Here is a 13683-nt window from a genome sequence, read left to right as displayed (position 1 = left end):
GTACCAATGCTAGTTTCTATCACATCACACACACCATCCCTGGCAGGTCCTGGCCACCAATACTCCCGGAGGGTACCAGTGCATCAGATGCTAGGGTAATGCTTCCTGATGTGGATTAGGCATGTAGTGCAGGGGCTGCAGAAGAAGTACTGCCAGATTGTGTCCCAGAGGAGAGGGTGTTGTTGTGGCAGCTGGTGGAGGGGTGGCAGGTTGAGCTGCAGCAGCTGGCCTACCTCCCTGTGCTGAAAAGCATTTTGCTGTTTGGCATAAAAATATGACATCAGAAAGGTGTGTTCCCATTAAAAAGAAAAAGAAATAAGGGGTGGGGTGAGACAAAAAAGAAACAAGATTATTATAATCATTATATTTTATGTTCAAATCCTTTATTACAATACATATACTTTTATTCGACTTTTATCAGACTTGAAAAAATGTATCACTCAAAAGCGCTTGTCTGTCTTTTAGTTATTAATTTATTAAAATTACTACATTTTAGCTGAGCTCTGCTTCCTTCTTTTTCATTGGTACTTTTATTATTATATTGGCTATACAGCTTTCCCAATCTAAAAGAGGATTATCCTTGCAATATGCAGATATTGCATACATACTTTTAAGGATACTATAGATTAAGTTGACAATGTGGCATTAAAGCCAATATTGCTTGAAGTAAAATTGATATTTTTGGAATTTAAATGTATTTTTTACTTGTGGGAAATGAACCCACCAAATCTGAATACACTATTACACTTGCCCAATATAATTACCAAGAGCTACAGAAGAAAGCATGCCTGCTTGCTTTTACAGTTAAGAAATATCTGCATGCTTAAATTGCTAGTAGTGTACAGAAGAGCAATAATTTTAATACAATCATGTTAATTTGTGCTGTATACATACCCCTTGGCTCTTTCCAATCTTTCAGCATGTGCCTCCCTGTTTGCTGAAATTTCCTAAGCATCTGTAAAATAAAGAAAGCAAGAAAAAGAGACATGAAAGCATTGTGCATACCAGTGTTGGCTGTCTACATCTTTTCCTAACATTTAAAGTTCTTTATCTGTATACTTACTCAACTGTGAGATGTCAACAGTTCTAAAGTCATCCAGCCACTGGTTGAGTTATGCCTGCTTGCACCATTTCAGATCATTATAATGGTTTCTGCATTGCTCCCAGTGTGTGGAATGTCAGTCACACTGGAGGCAGCCTTGGTCAGACTTTTCCAAGTTTCAGCCTCATACTGAGACCTGGTATTGTCCCCCTGCAGCAGTCTACTGCCATAGTGCTTTACGAGGAGTGCAACAAATATTTTTGATTCCTGCATACCACAACTTTGTGCCCCGAATTTGGCACCATCCTTTCTATCTCCTGCCATGTCTTCACAGGCCCTCTAACAACAGTAAAAGTGTCTTCCTGCCAATTTGTGACATCACATTTTATGGCCAGTGCACAAATCTGCACAACCATGTCAACCATGTTTGTGCGATGTTAAGCAGAAAGAATCATTGCCAAACAAAAAGGAAGGGCATTTATAAAATAGGAAAGATAATGTGACATTTGACATTAATTTATGGCATGTGGGCTGCTATACCTGACATCACTTTGTCCAATGGTCAACACTGATATGTTAATGACTTGGCCTTTAAGACGTGACTTTGGAGGGATCAAAGATGACTTCACACATACTTGCTGCTGGAAATCAAGCCGTAAAACCTTGAGGTGTTGCTCAAAAGGTGCAGTACAATCCAGTAAAAGTGCAAAACACAGGTTTAATCCAAGAAATACAGTACTATCTAGTAAGCATACAAGCGCTTTCGTTTTAAACCCTTTAAAACTTCATCAGATACAAGTTGTAACAGTTCTAGAGCCATTTAAATAAACTTCCCTGGTCATGTGATCCTTTTAAAATTTTAAAGCAACAGTCCCCTATTATACACATCCCTCAAGAACATATGTATTGTCATTAAATTCATGCCCTAGTATACATGCTATTTTAATTGAAATGGGAAAGGCCTACCCCCCACCACCGACTTCACAAACTTGGAAAGGTTTTGATGAACAGTCAGACAACCAGGCAATGGGAATAGGAGGGGATAATTATACTAGTATGGAACAAGAAAACAATATCAGTGATGAACACTGGTATAGCAACAACTTCTCACCCAACAGCCCTAACTACCAGCAGGATTTTCCATTACCCAAGAGGTCGGGATGACTACAGAATCAACAAAGAGTATATTACAACAGGAAGAACTATGCGAAGGACCCATTTCAGGGCAAAGGGAACACCTACTATCAAGGCAATGCACCACCATCCCGGAGAAGGAATACCTGAATAGACATGGGGATGAGAACATCATAGCTCAAAGAACCGAAACTGAACCAGGACAATAAGCAGAATTGGGTTGGAGGGTGGGCCCAGTTGCTGTATATAACAAGGAGAAGGAATTTAAGTTATATAACTACACCGAAAACTCCATATGGACAGATGTAGCTGATTATTTTGCAAAAGGTATGAATTTTATACCCCAAAGTGAAATGAACTTGACTAATGTAGTAACTGATTTAAAATTATATATATATATATATATATATATATATATATATATATATATATATATATATATATATATATATATATATATATATATATATGTATACATAGAATGAATTTTCAACTGTTATTTAAGCAGGAGAATAGTAGCAGTATTTATGATACGTTAAGAACAAGTAGCTTATGTAACCCACCAGTACACCACACTCTAAATATATTTGAAAAAATGTGTGAAATTGACTTAAGGGCTCATTATGAGAGCAATAACAAAAAAAAGAAGGAAAAACAACAGTAATGATATAGGGGAAGAAATTATAGATTTCATACATTTTAATGAATTACAGGTCATGAAATCCAACAAGGGCGGGGGTATTGTAATTATGAAGCAGGAAACATACAAGAACAACATATATGGAATGCTACAAGCCGGAACATATGAAAGAAGTAATAGATCAGAATTAAACAGTGCATATTTGAGACTAACTAATCAAATCAGAGACATGTTCAGAGAGAGAAGAATAGACATGGATGAATTTAAGTATCTAATTGTTGCATCATCCAGAATCCCTAAAATTTTTGGGGTCCCTAAAATCCACAAGTCAGTTAACCATCGACCTATGAGACTGATAGTGGATGGCAGGGGCTCCATAACTGTTCCATGCGCTCAGTATATTGACACTAAGTGTAAACACTTTCTAACACAAGAACAACATTTGTGTAGGGACTCTTGGGACTTCCTATCCAAAACAAACACTATGAGATTTGAAAAGGAAGACATTATGACTACTATAGATGTAAGGGATCTATATACTATCATTCCACACAATATAGCCCTAGAATGGACTAGGGATTACCTGGAAAACAAAAACCTGGACCAGACTATAGTAAATAATGTCATAGAACTCTTAGAAGTAGTTCTCACCAATAACTACATATACTTCGAGGAAGAAATTTACAAACAAAAAGAAGGAGTGGCCATGGGCTCCCCAGTGGGGTCCTTTTTGGCAAATGTAGTTATGTTGGAGTGAGAAAAGAGGTTTGTGCATAACAGTGCCCATACAGACAATATTAAATTCTACCTGAGCCATTTGGATGACATCTTCCTTATATGGGGAAATAATGAGGCTACATTAAAAAACTTTCTACAGTATATTAATGAAAGTACAGAGTTCCTTAAGTTTACATACCAATACAATAAAAATGAGATGCCATTTTTGGATGTTATGCTTAGGAAGAATTATGGTTTGGGGGAATATGTAGCTGGTATATACAGGAAACCAACATATTCCAACATGTTACTCCACTTCACCAGCTGCCACCCCTTTAAACAGAAAAGGGCAGTGGCAAAGGGCCAATTGGTTAGAGTGGCCAGAATGAACACCTTAGATGAAGACTACTATAAAGAGGTGGATACCCTAGGAGGGATGTTAACTAGAAGAGGTTACCCATCAGAAGTAGTAAATGAGTTAACATTAGAAGTTACATATAAAAGAAAAATGGATTCTATAAACCTATTTTGACAAGGAACTTACAAAATAAGGTAAGTACCAGTACTACTGGAGATCATGGGAATCATAAAAACACCACAATGCCTTAATTACCACCTTTAATAAAGCTAGTGGTGGTATAAAATGGATTCTGAGCAAAAACTAGAAAGTGCTGCAGGAACACCCAGACATAATCAATGACATAGGGGTAAGGCCCACTATTATTTATAGAGGAGGCAGTAACATAAAAAACATGGTCGAAGCAAAAAGGAAAGTGGCAAATGCTTTAACTAACAGGATGTCAAAATGTGGGAGATGCAGTTACTGCAAATACATACTTGAGGGCATTCAAATCAACCTAAAGGGAAGAAAATTAAATATAAAGGGTAAATACAACTGTGACACTATAGGCATAATTTGCATCACAAAATGTCAGGGATGTGATGGGTTTTATGTGGGAAAAATGGAGCGAAAGCTCCGTAATCGTATTTATGAACATTTATACAAAAATTAAAAAAGAAAGAACTACCAATGCACTGTTTAGGCATCTAACTGAACACTCTGTCCACTCTTTTATTTTTATTTTTATTTATTTTACATTTGTTAACCAGGCTAGTCTTACTGGATATATTTCCAAAAATATACTGTATCAGGAAAATATTATACAAAGAATCAAACTTCTCATTGTTCTTGGAAGCAAAACACAGGCATAACTTATTTAGCATAATCAAACATCATAAGACAACTATGTAAGTAGATTAGATTAGATTAGATATTTCTTGAAGTCCTCAGTAAACTGAGTAATATAATCAGGAAGGAGAGAGATAGAGGAGGGAGTAAGATATAGTAGAATAGGAAAAAAAAAATAGCATAGCAGAGGTCACAGAGATGAAGGGTAGTGACATGGGTTCAGTCTGGCATAGCCAGTGTTTTGTAAGGTGGAGTCTGAGTTTTGTTTGAAAAGGACAGGAGATAAAATAGAAGTCAGTTCAGTGGGCAATAGGTTCCAGTGTTTACCAATGGAGTAGAAAAACAGGTCACCTGCTGCAAGGTTATTTTTGGTAGCAGTAACTAGGAGAGGTTTGTTAGAGGGAGCTCAGGTTAGAATAAGTTGTTTGGCAGATAAAAGATCTGTGGATGATGGGAAGTTGAGAAAGAAGCAACATGTTTGTAATTCAAGCAGTGAAGTTGTTGTAGGTTCAAGCAGTGGTGTGTTCTGAATTGATTACCAGTAACAAATCTTGCTATACTATTGTAAGTAGTGGTCAATTTAGAAAGATTATTTTTCTTTAGGTTAGTGTAAATTGGTGAGGCATAGAGAAGAGTGGAAAATGATGAGAGAGTTCAATTTAGTATATTAGAAAGAGTGGAGAAAGAAAAGCAGAGGGGTCCTTGGACAGTAATACTGGAACAACATGAACTAAAATGGCAACTGCAGAGGCATACAGGCAACCAGGACTAAACGACCATGTCAGTATTGCTCCCATCCTGAAATTAAAAGCATGGGAGAGATAAATTGTTATAAAAATAACATTTTGCTGCTATTTTTACTTTTATTTTTATTATTATTAATGGTTTATTTATAAAGATTACTGTGCATGACAACCATATGAACTAATTTTAATAGCACAACAATTAAAACAGCATGTATACTACGGCATGAATTTAATGACCTTACATATGTTCTTGAGGGATGTGTATAATAGGGGAACATTGCTTTAAAATTTTAAAAGGATCACATTACCAGGGAAGTTTATTTAAATGGCTCTAGAACTGTTACAACTTGTATCTGATGAAGTTTTAAAGGGTTTGAAATGAAAGTGGTTATACGCTTACTGGATTGTATTGTATTTCTTGGATTAAACCTGTGTTTTACACTTTTTCTGGATTGTACTGCACTTTTTGAGCAACACCTGAAGGTTTTACAGCTTGGTTTTGGACTGTTTGATTTCCAGCAGCAAGTATTTCTTAGTTTGTGATTTTGGAACTTTTTTGTGTTTATGACTTGACACATATTATGTGGGGCCTTACACACTGTAATTTGTATAATGAGGGATTCAAACCTATGTAAAAAAGAGAGAATACATATATTTCCACATAAGTAACTTTATTTCATTGCCACAGAAAAAGTGCTTACCAACCACAGTCATTATAAACATATGATTTAAAAAGTGAGTGGTGCTATACTTCAATTAACCATGCATGTGTGTGACATGACAAGGTCCTGGTTTATGCATTATCAGGTGTGATGCAGGAGTAATATGCAACAATATACTGGAAATGCATATACTTGTATTATTTTCAGAGTAGATTTTTGATTTCTTGTTCAGACCACAGAATACATTCTGTTTTACAGTTATACTTGTGTTGTGGGACGTGTGAAGATGACTGTCAGTAAGCTATAAAGTCCATCTTAGGTCTGAAAATGCATTTATTATTACATAATTTATTTATTTATTTTACATTTGTTGACCGGGCTAGTCCAACTGGATACATGTCCATTTTCAGTGGAGGAGGAGGAAAAAAGCCATAGAGAGGGTTATGACAAAAAAAAAAACAAGAAGAAGAATGAAAACAAGTTTCACTTTCAACATCACAATTAAAAGGGTTATACAGATAGTTTAAATAGTTGAAATCATTATCATGATACAGGAGTTAAACATATAATAGACATGATAACATGTGTATGCTCAATCTGCTATACATAGGTAGTGGTACCCAGAATTATCTTTATATTGTATTTTTTGTGAAAAATTATGAGGAGACACCCTTAATAAAAAAAAAAAGTGGAGTGTGCTGGATTAGAACCATGGCTCACCTATGATCTGGCTGTGAACTTACACCTGGTGCCACAGGGAAAGCTAGGAAGAAGGTATATTTTTTATACTCATTACTGCCCAGAGAGCTGACAACTGCCCATCTCTACTTAACCTGTTTGTGCGAAGAAAGGCAAACCAAATAAAATGTTTTACTTTCTTCCCTTAAGTAGTGAACCGTGTTTACACACAGGTGAGCAAAATGTAAATGTAACAGGCAATAGTGAACATATACTCCTTCTTTTTATACTCATTATAATCCTTCCTCAGTAAAAAATAACTGCTGTTGACCTCAAACCATGGTTTACCTATCTTATCTATTGTGTACCTTAGCATATTTACACCTAATGCTACAAAAAAAGTTGGGTTACAGGTGTAATATCTGCTGTCATTACCATCGAGTTTGCTGATCGACACTCAATGCCGCTAAGCATATTGCACTTCTTAAGGCAACTGACAGTAAATTTTACATTTTTCTGCATTTAACTGTGCTTGTGCTAAGCCATGTGCTGCACAAATGTTAAAGACAAAAAAGTGCAACAAATCTGATTAAACAATTACACATCTCTGGATTTGAACCATCAGATTAATGAAATTACAAAACACATTTGGAGTATGTTATCTCCCTTTGCCACAGACACAGCTTTGCAACATCAATCAAATCGTGCATACAAGCAATTCACATTTCCTCTACAGTATTAACAGTTCATAAAGTTGGACATTCTCAGCAGGTCGTACACATGTGGCTAACATATTTAGTGCAATGAGTAATCGCACAACCATTTAGGAATACACTTGCAGAAATGCAACTCTTTCTTCTATTTGTATTCTGGTTATTCTTCCCTTAGCTCTGCTTTAATATCAGACGTAGTCTGTAGTGCATTTTGTATTATTTTGCTGTAAATGTGTGATAAAAATACATGACAGTGAACAACAGTCTTCAGCAAAGGCAGGAGCATTTTTCTATTATGGACAATAACAAAAAAACAACAAAAAATAGGCAGGCAACAGTAATTCTTAAATTTTATGGTCAGTGCTTTCGTCAAGTATTCTTACACTCAACTTCATCAGACACTAGTTAAAAGAATGGTAGCCATATTTAAAACCAGATTCATAGTCACATGTACAGTCACCTCACATGACACCATCTCACCTGATACAATTCTTATTTCTACAACACATGTACCTAAAAATTGTATAAACAATTATGTAAAAAATGTATATACACTTTCCTATTGACTTAATACTCAAATTCATATGTACATATACAAAGAATACATAAATATACGTAAAAAAGCCAGCTAAAACATCCAAAAAACAATATTTGTTATTGTGTACATAAAAATTGTTACATGTCACTATAACCTGAATACATTTTAGTTGAATGTCATAAATGCATGTACTTGTGTATAAGGGAGAGGGGGAGAAATTTGTGTGTTCTAATAAACTCAAAGAGTGCCCCAAATTATGTCTATTCACATGAGTATTAGCCTTGTGTTAACGTTTTAAAATCCTCAGTTTCAAGACACATGCCAAAGAGCATACGTCATTCAACCCTGGTGTTACATAGGCCCTAGTTCTAAGCTGCCAAATCAGCTCCTTCACCTCAAGTTTTAAGCCTAATGGACTGCCCCTGATGTCAAATTCAATTTGGTCGATCACCCTGAATGTGAAGGAATGACCAGGGTTTTCTACCACATGTTTTGCAAGAGCGCTGTCTGTTTTGGCTTTCCTAATGTGGTAAATATGCTTGTACACTCTTTCCCTTAGTTTACGCTCAGTCTTGCTGATGTAAAAACCCATACAAGACTGGCAGGAAGCGAGGTAAATAACCATAGTAGAATTGCAATTAAATCTGCCCTTATAAGCGAATTTTTCATCCAAGATGTTAAATCGTTTACCTGTTTGCATAAACCTGCAATAAGAGCAGGCTTCATATTTGTACGGTTCTACCCCAGAAGATCGAGTAGAACCATTTGTACATACCTGGAATACGTATCATCTTTGGGGGTGGCAGTTCCAATAGGTTTTTCAAATTAATCCTTCTCCTGTAAACTACATTAGGTGCAGATCCAAATTTAATAAATTATTTGTCTATTTGGAAAATATTCCAATTCTTTTGCAAAATCTGTCTAATGTTTTCACCATCTGAACTAAACGTAGTAATGAAGGCGTACCTATAATCGACCCTTAGGTTACTTTCACCTCCAACAGGTACACTGTCATCAATACTCGTCCCCTGATTGCTGTTTACAATGGCTTTAAAACGGCCATTTGTCCTTTTATTTTGAACTTCCTCAAATAGGTTGCTCAACATGCCTACATGGTTATCCTCTGTTTGTGAACATTTGCAATAACAATCTGCATTCTCCTCAAAGTCAATGGCAGTAGTACACATTCTTGTGGCCATGAACAGTTGTCCCTTTACTACGGACCTTTTTTGATATTGGGGGTGGGCACTACTGTAATTGAGGAAGGAGTTACAATAAATGTCCTTCCGATGTATTTTGACTAAATACTGTTTGTTGGTGTTATCCTTCCTTAATTCTACATCAAGAAAAGCTATTCTTTCAGTACGAAATACATGGGTGAATACCAGAAAATCCGTTGTGTTGTTGCAGTATATCATAAATTCCTTAAACATACTTTCTTCTCCCTTAAAGATCAAAAAAGTATCATCCAAAAATCTGGTATAGTAATGAATCTCACCCTTAAATCTGTTTATGGTGTTATGCACAAATTGATCCTCCCAAAAGGCCATTACTAGGTTAGCACAACTGCCCCCCACTGGGGACCCCATTGCCACCTCACTGTTCTGTAAATAAAATTGGCCATTGAACAAAAAGAAATTGTTGGACAAAATTATGTCCAACAGTTCTCTTATTAGGCCAATTTCAGATGCAGGTGCCCCTATTTTTACTTATAGTAACTCGAGCTATTCAATACCCACATCACATGGGATGACGGAGTACAAATCTTTGACGTCAGTTGTGGCAAAGTTAAAATCAGGGTGACAGACCTGGTTGTTTATTGCTTCCAAAAAAGACCAGGAGTCCTTGCAAATAAAGGGTTCCCTTGATACGTATTTTTTCAACAAACTTTTCACAAATTTTGCCAATGGGTATGTCATTGAATCCCTTCCAACCACAATTGAGCACATGGGAGGGTCCATCAATCATTTGTGGATCTTCGGAATCCCAAAAATCACAGGGGTTTTAGGGGAAACCATAGTTAAGTAATTTACTAAATTTAGATCAGTCCTATTCTCCATGACAAAGTCATTAACAAACACCTTAATACGGTTGTATGCTTGGTTTACCTCATTTAGAGAAACCTGCATATATATATAGCCAAATTAAGCATATTTTCCATTCTATGTATGTAGTTTGTAAGATCAAACAACACCAAACCACCACCCTTATCAGCCTTAACAATTCTTACATCAGCATTCCTCAAGGTATCTATCAAAACCCATTCATCCCTTGACATGTTCAAGGCTTCACTCCCTGGATTATTTACATTGTTGAACCTATTCCTTTTGGTAGCCGATAAACACCTAAGGTCAATGTCACACATCCTTTCAAATATATCCAACAATGGATGTAAGGGTGGATTGTAAACACTGGATACTTTAAGCTCTGCATTTACACTCAACTCATTATTGAACAACATGTTTAAATTGAGTTTCTGTAAGTACAACTTTAAGTCAATTAAAACACCACAAATGTCCATTCTTTTAGTTGGTATAAATGTCAAGCCTTTAGAAAGGACATTAACTAATTCTGGTTGAACAATATATTCCAAGTAATTAAAAATATTAAAATCACCTCCAGAGTCAACTATTACATGTGGTAAACATACCAAATCGTGCTGTCCTAAGGTGGGTTGCAAATTACAGTTGGAAACAGGATTTTGAAAATTAGTATTTGCTTCCAACACCATATTAGATGTTACCTTTTGCGGCCTCGATGCTTTTTGTTAGTCTTCCACCCATTGTGGCCACTGTTCTGGGTTGCCCGATCTTGCTTCTGTCCCTGGTGAAAATTTGGATAAAACTCGCTGACCTCGCATTCGTGTTTGCCTGGGAGTGAACAGTTTCAGTTCGATTTTGAAGCCGTTCGCTTCTTCTTAGTTCCTGTGTATCCTGTAGGGTTATTCCTCCATTTCCCTCACTTTTACCAAAGAAGTCCTGTTGGTCTAAGCAGGAGAAGTGGTTGTTTTCTCCTATATTGGATGGTTCGTTGTCACTGTTAGCCCGGGTGTTTGGAAAATTGTTATTCACTTCTGCTCGAGCGTTCCATTGCTGTGAGGGGGGAGGCTCTGGATAAGCCATCACTCTTTTGTACTCGTCCTCATCTTGCTTCAATTTTTTGATTTTAAGAGATTTTAGTTTCTCCATTTGCTTGTCGATACTAATGAAAACTCGCTGGTAATCGAATTGGTACCAGGGGAAATCAAGGTCCGTCCTTGTAGCATTATCCACATCCTTGATCTCCTGCACTAGGGTGTCCACCATGAATTGGAAGCTTAACCAGCACCTCCAGAAATTCGAGCCCTTGTTGATCGAATATTTTCAAGAGCTCAACGTGGAAGGCTGAATTGGAAATCAGCCCTGTCGGCTGAATTGGAAATCAGCCCTGTCAGATAACGCCAGGTACGAAGCCCTTTTGGCACCTAGTGCCGCTTGATGCATTCCTTGAAATAGGATATTTCGAGTTGTAACTTCTTTAGCTTGAAAGACTTATAATCCAAAGTCTTGAGGTTGTTCACAATGCTGATGTTATTGTTGGAAAAGCTGGCACTATCATCAGCTTGGTTAACCTCATTCTGCAAACCAATGCCTGTTTGCAGCCAGTCACTAAGTATTAAAGATGTTGAATTAGTAAGAGTAATCACTTTGGGATTCCCAATATTCCCTCGAGGTGACATTGAAACTGTTGAACTGGCTGGTGGGGTCAAACCAGCCCGGTTCAAAGTGTTACACTGTACTGTAACCTGCTCCCGGTTGTTAGGGAGCGGTTTGCTGTTCACAAGGTCAGTCAAATCATCCACTTTTTTTAGTTAGGTTGTTGATAAAAAACATTAACCGACTTTTTCAGATTCTCCAGCCCCCTGGTTTTATGTTCTTAGCATTTGCTTATTCAACATCCTATGGTATTGAGGACAAATGTAACGTACATGTTGCTGTCACTGATGTTATCCTTTTGTGATGGGCCAGAGCAACCTGCACAAGAGTGGTGGGCACATTGAAAAGTGACATTCATTTATAAATTGACTTTTCTGTTGAAATAGTGTATATATCATGATAATGCTGTGGAAAACATATATAGATTACTTATGTGGTATTCCTTGGTTTGTACAGACCTTCATTTGTGTGGGAGGGGGAGGTGGGACAACCACCTAACATTCACTAGGGATGCTTTACAGAGCCAAAAGTTTTCTTACTGACACAACTAAAAGTACACTTGCCACTATTTATCTCCATCCCACTCTTTTGTATGGTGTTCCCATCCTTACTAACCTCTAGGCTTCACAAAAATTAAAATTTGAAGAATGCCATAATAAAGTTGCTAAATTTGCAGCACATACCCCTTTTAAAACCCACCACTGTATGGCATTGAAAAGCATAAATTAGTTAGAACTGCCACATCAATTAAAATATGCATAACTTCTTACCACCTATAAAATTATCCAGCATCCATCTACCTGTCCAGCTCTAAATAACATTCTACACAACTATGTTCCCAGTTGGGGATTACAGTTCAGTGACCACACATTCCTGTCTGCCTACAAACCTTTATTGTGTCATTCTAATACGCTGATTGGCAGTGTTTAATTCATTCAAAAAAGCTTCAGCATATGCTTCAGAATTCAAAATACATTTGATTTTTCTATTAGCATATTAGAATTTATTTGAATGATTTATTTATAGAAGGTAGGATAGACATGCATACTTAAAATTATTTACAAATTTTGTCACCAAGGACCCCATGCATGTTTGGAGTACCTAAGCTCCATAAGAATATAAGAGACCCACCACTTAGACCGATAGTTGATGGAAGAGCTTCATCTACTTATGCCTGTGTGAAATATGTGGATTCTATTATGAAAAAATATGTTATTACTGAGGAGGTTATTTCAAAAGACTCTTGGTCTTTTTTAGATAAACTCAACAACTTGGAATACAAAAATGAATACAACTTTCTCACTATAGATGTCAGAGATCTGTATACCAGTATCCCTCATGATAAAGGTATAGAATGGATTACTGCGAGAATGCGACAGAAAGGTGCCCCTAGGGAGGAAGTTTCCTTAGTAGAAGAATTGTTAGACATCATTTTAACACACAATTATATATTCTTCGGTGGTAAATATTACGTCCAAACTAAGGGAGTAGCAATGTGCTCCCCATGTGGCTCCAGTTATGCAAATTTAGTAATGTCATTTTGGGAGCACACACATATTTTAGGTAATCTAGAATTAGATAGCACCATTAAATTTTATAAAAGATATTTGGACGATATTTTTATGGTAATAGAAGGGAATGAAGATCCCGCAGATGATCTAGTACAATGCCTAAATAACATATCTGACTTCTTGCAATTCACTTTTATCTTCCACAGTGAATCTATCTTATTTAGATGTGGAATTGAACAAAAATAGAGATCTTAACAAGCCTGAAGCCAGAATTTTCAGAAAACCTACATACTGTAACACCTTCTTGCACTACACTAGTGCACACCCGTTCCACCAGAAGCATTCAGTAGTAAAAGGCCAATTAGTACGGGCTGCATACCTCTCAAAACATCAAAAATCTGGACAAGGCCCATGAAAA

Source organism: Protopterus annectens, chromosome 2.part1 (assembly GCF_019279795.1).
Source record: "Protopterus annectens isolate FY-2018-M chromosome 2.part1, PAN1.0, whole genome shotgun sequence".
Taxonomy (NCBI): domain Eukaryota; kingdom Metazoa; phylum Chordata; order Ceratodontiformes; family Protopteridae; genus Protopterus; species Protopterus annectens.
This window is presented reverse-complemented; position numbering follows the sequence as displayed.